General features: G+C 35.2%; 1 pseudogene; it reads right to left on the bottom strand.

The window, feature by feature from the left end:
- Positions 1 to 10,439: 10,439 nt before the first annotated feature.
- LOC142628473 (uncharacterized) lies at positions 10,440 to 12,064 on the bottom strand (annotated as a pseudogene).
- Positions 12,065 to 12,814: the final 750 nt, after the last annotated feature.

Raw genomic sequence — 12,814 nt, 5'->3', positions numbered from 1 at the left:
CTGCCTCAGCTGATGAATTATAAGGCGTGCTCAAGATACTAAGATATCAAATAAACCAGAAATGGAAATTATAGTTAGAAGCTATAAGATATATCCCAAAAGTGTAAGATAGTATGTGTCAGTGATATGTGATCACATCAAGGTTATTCACAGTACAAACTGTTAAGTATTAGATAGGTTGTACATATCTTTGTTATTTGTATTTTGTACATATAGGAGTAAACTACAGTAGCTTAGTATAGTTGATGATATATTGCTGTCGTTTAATACTATACAGTTGATGAGTTAGCTAGGTTAGTTATAGATTTAATACACGTGTACAGCAGTTTGTATTGGGTGAATATTTCTGTTACTGTTTACACCTCTGTTCTCACTATATAAGAGAACAGAGTCTGATAATTTAATACAAGAAATTCATTTTACAAGTTTACATTTCTCTCTCTCTGGTTCGTATTTCCTCCATTGATAGAACCTTCGAAGCTTGTATGTGATTCAATATGGTATCAGAGCAGAACTAGCTCAGAGATCTTTCAAGTCTGGTAATCTCTGATTCTTCCTAGTTCAATTACATTCTTTCTTGTTTTCTTAATGCTTCTTTCAGATCAACTAGAAATTTTCTTCATCGTGTTTCTGTTGATTCTTGCATTAAGATCACCATCTTCTTGATTCTGTTTTTCTTGTTCATAATTGAAATTGAAATCTTCGATCTTAGGGTTTCAATTTCCAATTTACAATTTTCTGCTGTGAACTCATCAAGATTGCGAATTGCATCTTGATTTCTTAGGGTTTCAATTCCCAATTCATACCTTTCTGTTGTGATCTCAGCAAGATTGTCAATTGCATCTTGATTTGACCTAGTTTCAGTGTTCGTTTCTTGAAGAACTCTCTAGAAAATCAATTCTTGATTTTCGTTTTTTTTTTTCCTAATTCTTGCTTGAGACTCTGAATCATCATCAATTTTGCACTAAGTATGTCTGAAAGCACCTCTAGTACTACTGCTCCTACTGTCCAGCCTTGGGAAAACACCTCTAGTCCCTATTTCCTGTCTAGTGGAGATAACCCAGGTGTTTCTTTGGTAGTTCAACCTCTCACTGAAGAAAATTATAGCACCTGGAGTAGGGCAATTCTCATTTCTTTGGATGCCAAGACCAAATTGGGTTTCATTGATGGCTCTATCCCTAAGCCCCAATCTGTTGATCATCCATATCACAGAGCTTGGTGTAAGTGTAACAGCACAGTCTTAACTTGGTTGTTTAATTCTGTTTCTAAGGATTTGCAACCAAGTATAGTTTATTTCAAGACTGCCAGAGATGTATGGGTTGACTTACAGTACAGATATGGCCAAGGAAATGGACCTAGAATCTATAAATTAAGGAAAGAGATTAGTACCCTGACCCAAGAAGATTTAACCATCAATGCATACTACACCAAATTCAAGGGACTTTGGGATGAATTTTCAAATTACAGGACATGTACATGTGGTCATCAAATTGAGGACTGCACTATGTCTTTTCTGATGGGGCTGAATGAGACATATGCAGCTATCAAAGGACAGATTCTCCTTATGGAACCTGTGCCTCCTCTAAGCAAAGTGTTCTCTCTTTTGCTTCAAGATGAGAAGCAGAGAAAGGTGGGTGCTGGGAAGAGAGTCTTGGTTGATACATCGGCGGCTTTAGCGACTCTAGGATCAAAGTACGGTAATACCAAGAATTTTACTAAGCCTAAGAGTGGTAGACCACAATGCACTCATTGTGGAGCCATGGGACATGTTGTTGACAAGTGTTATAAACTGCATGGCTACCCTCCTGGGTACAAGTTCAAGAACAAGGGTGGTCAGCCTTTTGCAAACAATGTCATTGCTGCTGAAGATCATGCTAGTGAACCTGTCACACTCACCAAGACTGAATATCAGCAATTGATTGGATTATTGAACTCTCAATGTCATTTTGGCACTCAAGCTCCACCAGAGGCATGTTTGAACAACACTCCTCAGGTTGCTACTGTCATTACTCAGCCTCCAATGACTGTTTCAGCCCAAGAGTTATCAGGTAGTTGCCTTTTACCTTCCCTTGAGCATTCTGTCTTCCCTTCAAGTGTCAATATTTGCTTTTCTCCTTCTCTTGAGCATTCTGTTTTTTCTTCAACTGTCAATACCTCTCATATTAGTTCCTATGATTGGATTCTTGATAGTGGTGCAACTGACCACATGGTGCATTCCATTCATTTTTTTACTTCTATTACTTCTTCTGTTCAGATTTCAGTTAGACTTCCTAATGGTGACATGGTTCAAGTGACTCACATTGGAACTGTTAAAATTTCAGCAACTCTAACTCTAGAACATGTCCTTTGCATTCCTAGTTTTTCTTTCAACCTTATTTCCATAAGTAAACTCACCCAAAATTCCTTTTGCTGCTGTGTTTTTCTTTCTCATTATTGTTTTCTTCAGGACTTACAGCACTGGAAGATGATTGGGTTGGGTAAGAGACATGGAGGACTGTACACTTTGCAGAGCACTAATTCCATCACTTTACCCTCTTTTGTTTCAGAGGTTTTATCTAGATTACCATCTTTTCTTTGTAATAAAAGTGTCAATGCATGTGATCTTGTCTCTTCTCATGCTATTGTTACTTCCAATAATGTTGTTAGATTGTGGCATTACAGATTGGGACACCCCTCTTCACAAAGATTAGCTTTGTTGAATTCTATTGTACCTGATTTGACTTCTTGTAATAATAACAATTCTTTTGATTGTTATGTCTGTCCTTTGGCCAAGCAACACAAATTACCTTTTCCCAAATCTACAAGTGTTTCTTTATCTTGTTTTGATTTGATCCATGCTGATATTTGGGGACCTTATTCTACCCCTTCATTGAATGGCTCAAGATACTTTCTTACTTTGGTTGATGATCATAGTAGATGTACTTGGGTTTATTTAATGAAACATAAATCTGATGCTTCTTCCTTAGTTCAGAATTTCTTTCAAATGATCCTTACTCAATTCAAGGTTCCAATTAAGGTGCTTAGGACTGACAATGGACCTGAATTTGCCCTTTCTTCATTTTATGCTTCCAAGGGTATTTTACACCAGCTATCTTGTGTTGAAACACCACAACAAAATGCTGTTGTTGAAAGAAAACATCAGCATTTGTTGAATGTTGCAAGAGCCTTGAGATTTCATGCCAATTTGCCTTTAAAATTCTGGGGGGATTGTGTTCTTACAGCCACATATCTTATCAATAGACTTCCTAGTCCTCTTCTAGGTAATCTCACACCTTATCAAAAACTTTTGGGTCATTTGCCATCTTATCATCATCTTAGATCTTTTGGCTGCCTATGTTATGCCTCTACTTTGGCTAGAAATAGATCCAAGTTTGATCCTAGGGCTAAGGCATGCATATTTCTTGGGTATCCTTTTGGAACCAAAGGGTATAAGTTGTATGATTTGTCCACCAAATCTGTTTTTCTTTCTAGAGATGTCATTTTCAAAGAGTCTATCTTTCCTTTCAAACATTGGTTGTCTAAATCTGCCCCTAGTCTTTCTTCTACTTCTCCCAATATTTTTCCCTGTCAACCTTCACTTCCTGAGTCCATTTCTCCTATTTCTGCTGAGTTTTCTCTTCCTTTCAGTCCTACTGACCCTGCTGTGCCTCCTGATGAGTTTCCAGATCTTGTTCATCTTGATCTGGATTCTTCTCAAGCTGTTATTGTTGTTCTACCTGACCCTCCTGTTCTTGCTGCTCCCTTACCTGATTTACCTGTTGTTAGAAGGTCTCATAAACCTCCCTCATACCTTCATGATTATCACTGCAATCTAGCTTCTACAAATATTTCTAGTCTTCACTGCAATATGGCCTCACTCATACCTTCCCATGATTCCATGTTTACTGACAGTCCAGGTATCCTTTATCCACTTTCCTCTACTCTTTCTTATACTAAGTTGTCTACTGCACATAGAGTTTTTTCTGTTGCCTTGTACAAACCAGTGCATGTTTATCCTGGTCTTTTACCGGTAATAGATATGGAGCAGGAGAATGTAGGTTATACACCAATCAATCGAAGTCAAGAACACATGCTCCCTCCATTTCTTTCACAAGTGTGGCTACTGTGGAGTGATTCTATACAGTTCATTTGAATCAATTTTTGTACCTACAACAGTCAACAGTGATTTCCAGGAAGGTAAGAGATATGACTATCTACCTCTCTAGTAGCTCCTCTAAGATAATTCTTTGTGAAGGTGTAACGTAATGGATACAACTTTTTGGGCACTGCCCTACTGAATTTGGTAGTCTTCACCTTGAGCTAATCATATGCACAGATGTTTTAAAACTGAAATTTAATTAATATCATTGGATCAAATTCATGTTAATAATTCTTATAATACTACTGGAACTACTAAACTGGAAACCTTTTTTTTTTTTTTTTATGAATAAAAAGCCAAACTGGCAACTTGTGCCTTTTTTCAAATTCTTCTATTTTGTTTTTCTAAAATATCCTTAACACCGTCCTGTAAAGTGGCTATATTATTAAAGCCAAAAATTTATTGTCCTCTATGGATGACAGAAGGTGCAGTTTTGCCTGAGAAAGATGCAATAACAGATGCAAAAAGAATGAGTTTGAACAACAAAATATATCGAAGTTTACATTTTACTTGACCATTTTTCTGTGAAATTCTTCAATAAGACGTATAAGAAATGATTCTATATAATTTGAAAATACTAAGGAAGTCATGATGCTTGCCCTATAGTATCTCAGAAAAATTTTAATAAAAAAATATCCTTGTGCAACTTGAAAAGTCATCAAGAAAATTGACAAATTCCCCCTATAGCAGGAATAGGAGATTATCTGCATACATTAGAGTGAATGAGGTTGAATGGAGCAATAATAGAAGACTCACTTTTATTAAAGGCAAAGCCTATCGTTTTCCAAGATAGGATGAGATACAATCAAAGGGTTAAAAAGAGACCTAATCTAAAATACCTTTAGACACTAAAGTTTGGACCCAAGATAGAGAAGCATGACCTAGCCGTGAATACAACAACTCCAAAGAGGTGATGCTATGTGAGTGTATGTAACAAAGACAATAAAAAGTGTGAAGATGTAAAAAGAAAAGCCATCCAACTTTACGTTTTGTCCCAATGGTCTATGCAATCTGAGGATTATGTACAACACAAACAATAGAAGAAAATCCTATGTGAAGCCCTAGCTCACACAATTGGCCAAATATATAAGAAATTTAACGAAAATTTAGGCATAAGATAAACATTTGAAATAGATAATTGAGTAGCAGTAACAATACCTATAATGGTCATAGTAGAGACACTGGCAATGTGATTAATAGGCATACGAAAAGTATGGGTTTGTATAGTACAAGAGGTAGAATCAGGTGTAATATAAATGCAACAAGCAAGGTCAAGATATCAAAATGAGTGTTTACCTAGTGCAACATAAAGAATAGAAGAGAATGAACCTTACGGGACAAAATGTTATTGACAAGAGTCTTTAGGTCAACTGCCGTTAATGTAAACATGAGTAGGAAGACTTGCCAAAACTACTTGTGTTGGGTGAGGTTCTCATAAAACATTGGTCCACGGAGCCGTTTTGTGCGATTACATTTTTTTTTTTTTTTTTATATTTCCTTTCTTCCCTTGTTTTGCTATTTTTTTTTTTCTTCTGTTTCTTGTTGTTCATCATCATGAACAACTTGTACTTTTCTTTTTTCCTTATTAATACAAGTTCTCTGATTACCTATAAATAAATAAAAAAAATGAAAGCTGCGGATTGAGTGACATGGGCATGCTTTCGACAGTATCCTACAAAAGGTGCAAAAGTGAGAATGATCATATTTAGAGTTAGATTGCTGAGAGCCAAAGCGATCATAGTGCTCATTCTGACGAATTCCAGATGCTGAAGGCGGATCAAGGGATGATGTGGCCAAGATTGTGTTACAAGGCCGAGATAGTAAGACTTGTAAACGTAACCTCTTATACAAGCTCCTTGAAAGCTTTTTCAATTGAAGGCAAAGGAGAAAACTTTTCAGTTGATCTCGATATTCGCAAAATTTTGGGCATTGCATGCATAATCCATGTTGGTTCATATAGTGAAATTTGATCCTACAGATATTGCATGTGTGGAAAAAAAAAATCATCAATAGATTGCCCTGGCTGTTGTTAGAGACGATATAGTTCAACCATGAGCTGCCTTGGCACTATTCACAAGAGCAACCTTTATATAAGCTCTCAACCTTGTTAGGAAAGTATAGAGGTACATAAGTATAGTACAGCTGGTAGCATAATAGTACAATTGATTACATATAGCATAAGGTATTGGGGAACTGGGCGTAGAACGAACACTCTAACAACATACAAGCTCACAAGGAATGGAAAAATAAGAGAATTAACCAACCTTGAGAAGACACCCAGGCACTTCCAGTAGAAGCAAATGAGAAGGCATGAGGGGCCCTTTTTACACGTGAATATGGACACCTTTCACATGATTCGAAAATTGCATAGATGAGCGAGAGAGGAAAAACAAAAGATATCACATTTTGATTGGAAAAATAATTTAAATGATAACCATCAAATGGAAAATTATTTTTGTAAAGTGATTTTCACAAATATGGTTGTACACTCATCCCAAAAGGTTGATAATCCCTTGATGTAGTAATTTTTTATTAGCAAATATTCTAGAGTATGGTCATATGATTGAACAAGCATTTCTAAGTTTACCAAATATGAATAATCAACAGAGGGAGTAGCTTATGATCTTCAGAAATAGGTAGAATAGCAAAGAGTACTTTGTGCACATGATAATGACCAATAGTAGGTGTGTGCAAGCAATATGGTAAGAATGGATCCATCAAGTATATTCTAGAATAAAATTAATGCAGCAGTACCTTTGCCAACACAGAGAACCTCATTAAAAAAGATATCAAATGCTTCGCACTCTAGTTTTTCGAATGGATCTAAACATTCCCTACAAAATGGAACCTCAATAGTAAGAATAAAAGAAAAAATGTACAATGAAATAAACAACAGATAAATAATAAAGTACATATAGATTACATCATTAAGTTCCCAAGTGAAATGACTATGATTCATCAAAAGTCATTTTACTCAATTATTATGATATATTTATTTGCATGCAAGCTAGGCTAGTAAAATTCAGTTAATATTGGATACAGTATACCCAGATACATTATCAAAAGTAAAGAACAATATATTATTAATAACTGTTCAGAAAGTTGGCAGTTTTGTTAGAATGCTTGAGTACTTGTACCAAACAACAATTAATCATCCCTAATCAACAACTGAATGGATATAGCTTGGGCAAAGGAAAAAGGAAGAATAAATTAAAATGAAAAAAAAATAAGCACAGCTTAGCACATCACTGCTAAAATTCAAGAAACATAGCAACGGGTTTACCTCTCAATAATCTGTGATCGGCTGTAGTTTTATCAGCACATATTTTTAGCCACAAAACAATCAGTAGGTATAATCACTAATCAGTAGTGACAAGTATTGTAGAAGTAATTGAAAATTAAAATTAAAAAAGAATATTGCAAATAACATATAGAAAACCTAATGTAATGCACTTAAGGTATTGTATCTAAATTTTATCCATAAAATATAGCTATTGCTAATGCAAAATTACTTAAAACAGGATGACAACCAAACCTCTCACACTAAACACAAGACAAATCTTTGATATCAAACTCCTACAAGCACAAAACAAAATCTACACCACCACTCAATGTATAGGGACTATATCATCTCCCTGTTTCTTTTCTTACCAATGTGGGACTAACACTCTTGATAGGAATTATTGCATCTCCTTTTAATTTTCTAAACTATGTGGGATTCCAAAACCAATAACGAAATCTATAAACTTTGGAAGTGTGCAAGCAAATGAAGAGGCTTGGAACTCATTTGTGTGGAAAGCAGAAGCACAACAACCTAACCCAACTTTGAATTTGAGGGGAGAAAATAATACCTTAAATTATTTAACAACAAAAATAGCAATACAAAGAAGCTCAAGAGATGCCAAGTATTCAGTCTCATGGTGGCAAATAATGGTTATATTAATTGCACAGTAATCAGGAGACTAAAACCAAATAACATAAGAATTAGGCAATGAAAAAGAGGTCTGACCTAGATGATCAGAACATGCATATCACAATATTACTAAAATTATTATAATAATAATAATAATAATAAGACAATGGGACAGTACTAGAATGCTTAAAAATTAAGGGAAAAGAACCAAAAGCATGAATTTTCAAACACAAGTACACAGGTAAGTCACAGAAAATTATTTTTCCTTGAAATTTTATACGTATTATGTAACAATGAGATCCTTCAAACCAGGAAAGGCCTGACCAACATTTTCTAAACTAAGCCATGAACTTAATAGACAAGATTTGTAGTCTCTTTGCCCAAAAAGGTTTTGAAGATTACCTTGGACTTGGAGGATATTCAATTAAACTATATAACTCAACCAGCCATATTATTAACAATTGTTGCTCCTAAATCACCATGTTCTTAACATCAACATTTACAAAGTACATGTTGTGCATTCATATTAAAATACTAGGCCAATATTCTTACTAAGACGATGTATAAAATTTATATTGAGAAAACACAAAAGAAAAGTACCTCACCATCAATGATAATTAAATCAGGCATAATTGAGCTTCAATAGAAATAACAATCATAGTAAAAATATCAGTGATTAAAACTAATGACATAAAAGATGTTGATAAACATGTAAATCTATAACTATGAAGCATGGGTGCGTTTCTGAATTCGGGTGCGGGTGCAGGTGCGAGATTGGGCAATTTTTTAAAAAGTAGGGTGTGGGTGCGGCAGGATGCAGCGATTAAAAAATTATTAAAAATATTTTTATTTATATTTTTAATATCTTGCTAAGCATACTTTTTCACATTATATAAACATATACCAAATAAAAAATCAATATTACCGGTTTTTATTTTATTTTATTTATATACATATATTTCTCATATAATTTATTGAAAATATTAAAATTATAAGTCTATGTTTCAACTAGTATATCAATATTAGGCCTAAATATCTACCTAAATTATAATTATAATAATAATAAGTATTAAAGTTTAAAACAGTAAATGGTATGCACGGAGATAATTGAAAAAAAAAAAAAACAAAGCCACAAGTTAAAAAATTTTTAAAAAAAAAAAGAAAAAAGAAAAAAGAAAGTACATTTACGTTTGGGGAAGGGTCAGACTTATTAAGAAAAAAGTTGGAGAGTTTCAAAGTTCAAACTCTCTTTGCTACTTTCCAATGCTTTGTCACGTGACTACTGACTAAGCTCACAAAACTAAAAAGAAAGCTAAAAGAGAAACAAAGCAGAGAAACAGAGCAGTAGATGAAAGTTAGAAGACTCAAAAATTAACGAAGAACAAAAGAGTAAAGAGGAAACAGAGAAGAAGAAGCCTGATCTACGATTCTGCGTTGTCTGCGATGAGCTGAGATTGTTCTTCAAGAAACCAGAACGAGGTGAGCTTGAGTGCGTCTGTGAGAGAGGGGAGATGGAGACCAGAGAGCCGAGAGGGGAGACAGAGCATAGAGAGTGAGAGAGAGAGCTGAAGATTGAAGTGAAGAATGGTGCGTAAGTGCGTTTTGCACCGAGTCCACGCGAATCGGCCCGATTCAGCGCGAATCGGCCCGAGTCTGCGCCGAGTCGAAAATGAAAAAAAAAAAAAAAAACTGGATGCGGCACCGACACGCAGGCAGCGGCGTCGCTAGCGTGTTGCCGCGTCGAACGCAGGTGCGGTGGTCGTTTTGCCACATCCGTGCATCCTAGATCTATAATAACTTAAAATGCTATTGAATCTTTGCATTCAAGTTTCGACTCTAATTGCTCATTTCCCTCTTCAAAATAATTGATGCTCACCTAATGCAGAAGAAGAAGATAGACAATTAATGCGAGCTTAAGAAAAATGAATTCAATCGGAATTGCATAGAAATAGAAAATAGAGGGAAAACAACTCATACACAGCTGATAAGAGATACCGGAAGTTTGCCTTTTATTTCCAGTATTTGTTCATCAACCCTGAACTTTATGTTCCACACTGAAATCAAAGTTCCATAACTAAACAATGTACTACCATAAAACATTGAAAACTGAAAATTCCTATTATCAACAAGCTTATTGTTTCTTACAGAAGTGGACAAGGCAGGGTACAACCACACACAAACAAGCTTCAGTTGGTACAATGTATTTACATTGTATTTGAACCATGATGCCAAGAAAGAGCATTGAAAAGAATTACTGCATTGTCATTTGATGAATTCCACGCACCAAAAAACTTACGTGGACTACATCTAGTATAAAATAAAAACACATTTGTCCTTTTTATAAACAACTCTTGTGGATGTAGAAATTACACTAAGCACATTGATAGATCAACTTTTCACAAGAATCATTACATTCGGTACATCGAGGGCGGTCTTAGTTTCCTCAATGAAAGTAAGAGGGTGTGAGTGACAATAAAATTTGTAAGTACCTCCAAACTTGTAATTTGGGTATTTTCCAATAATACATTTTGGATGAGCAGGGTAACTACAATCCTTATAGTAGTAAAACCAATACTTTGAGTCCCGTTCTTCTTCACAGATACCACAATAATATTTACCAGAGTTATCTTCAGCTCTATAACTAAGAGCGAAGGGTGCTCATGTTGTTTGTATCTTGTACAATGTGGTAGTGTAGCACATCTGAAGTCCAAAGCAAATGCACAAGTGGTACAACAGAATATTGGGTAAGTCCTAGAATCACAACAACTGCAACTCTGAGAACATTCAACACTAGAGAGAATAAGTCTGTGATCATGACCAGGGTGGATAAGGATTTTTGAGATCATACTACATTGAACATCAAGTCTAAAACGACATGTCTCACACCAATAGGTGAAGCCATTGCATCTACGATGGCAAGCATAACACCTAAAATCCTTACTTGGTTTCATTGGGAACAGGGATAATGGGTGTTGATGAAGTGGGTGTCGCTTTCTTTCTGGTAAATTAGCACAAGATTCATGAAGAAAGAAATTACACTTTACGCAACTATAAAACGGAGGGAGAATGGCTCTTACGCAGCCATCACATTTTTGGTTATTTAGAAGCTGCTCAGTAAGCATTAAGTCATGCTCATGACTAAAGTGTTTGATTTCATGCTCATGACTGAAGTGTTTGATTTCTGCAGCTATTCGAATTCCACCCTCCCTCTTATTGTATTTTTTGACTTTGTAAGTTGAGTCAACCAATTCACTGAGCTCTAAAACTTCATCCTCATCTTTAAATTCTTGCAAATTTATGTTCTCCTTGTTTCCCATAGCACAATTGAGGTGGGCAGCAAAATCATATCTAGAGCAATAGTAAAGCCCATAGCATGTGTCCACCTCTTGATCACAGATTTGACAAAATCGGGAGTCGGATTGAAGGAACTCAAGAGAAGAATGGGTGAGGTGGAGGAGGTGCTTGTGATGCACAACTTTGACTTTGCGTGGGAAAAGAGGACATCTTCTATGAATCCAGAAACCACATGGATTACACAAATAAGGCATACCTTTGTCTTCTACGCCACAAAGGTCACAAGTGAAACTGATCCACTTCCAAACAGGGGTCAATGGGTGGTGGTGGAATTCAGGTTCCATGGTGGTGGGCGCTAAAGAAGCGCATGTGATGTGAAGGTTGAAGTCGCAGCGGGAACACCGATAAGTGTATTCCTCACAATCTTCTTTGCAGAGTTCACATTTGTAAAGTTGTTTGTCCTCACTCTTATATGCCCATAAAAGTGGAGAAAAGAGAATAAGAGGATGGATTGGGTGCAAGGGATGGTGCAACCCAAGGGGTAATTCTGCACATGATTTATGATGAACCCAAATCCCTCCGCATTCTTTGCAACTATAGCTAGGTCCATATACTTGTTCATCACACCCCCAACAAGAACGTCCACTTCTGTCGTCTGGATTGAAGACCAAGGGATGCTCAGGATGGATAAAATGTAGAAGTAGTTGCTGCTGCTCCATCTATCTTCTTTATTTGTATGACATGCAAAGTGACAGTGACAATTATAGACATATCATCAAATTTATTGTTTATAAAATAATAAGAAAAAGGGTATAATAATACGTAGAAAGGGTGAATCCAAATATAAATAAAAATCAGAGAGAGATAGCAAAAAAGAAACAGAGAGAGTGCATGATTTTTTTTAAAATAAACGGAATGCATCTAAAAGTTAGAAATAAAATAGTAAGAATGTTTTCACAACAAAAATTAAAACTATGTTTTTAATTGATCCTCCATTCTTGTTATTAGAAAAATAATAATTTTTTTTTTACTTTTTTTTTCTCTTAATTATGTCAAACGTTATCATTTATTTAAAATCATCTAACACATATCAATGTTTACCTTATTCAATATGTAAGAAAATAGTGCAACTAAGTTTGCCTTCATATTTATATATTGTAATTTCTTTATGCAAGCTTTTACTTAACCAAGGTTACCCATTAAAGCTCATAACAACAAAGCTAATCCAACAAAATCTCCAGGAGATTTTTTTTTTTGATAGGTAATAATACTTTTATTGAAAAAACTGAACATCATAAAGGTGGTATGGGGATACAAAATTGAAAGAGTAAAGCCTTTTAGAGCTTTATGTAAACCTCATGCAAGCTTGGTTATGTTAATCCAATTATAAAATAAAAAATACAACATGATGGTTTTTTTCATTTGACAAATTTTTTTTTTTTTTTTTAATGCCGAGTCTATCACTCCCT

Source organism: Castanea sativa, chromosome 3 (assembly GCF_040712315.1).
Source record: "Castanea sativa cultivar Marrone di Chiusa Pesio chromosome 3, ASM4071231v1".
Lineage (NCBI taxonomy): Eukaryota > Viridiplantae > Streptophyta > Magnoliopsida > Fagales > Fagaceae > Castanea > Castanea sativa.
The sequence above is the reverse complement of the archived record's forward strand: the minus strand, read 5'-3'. Positions and strand labels throughout refer to the sequence as shown.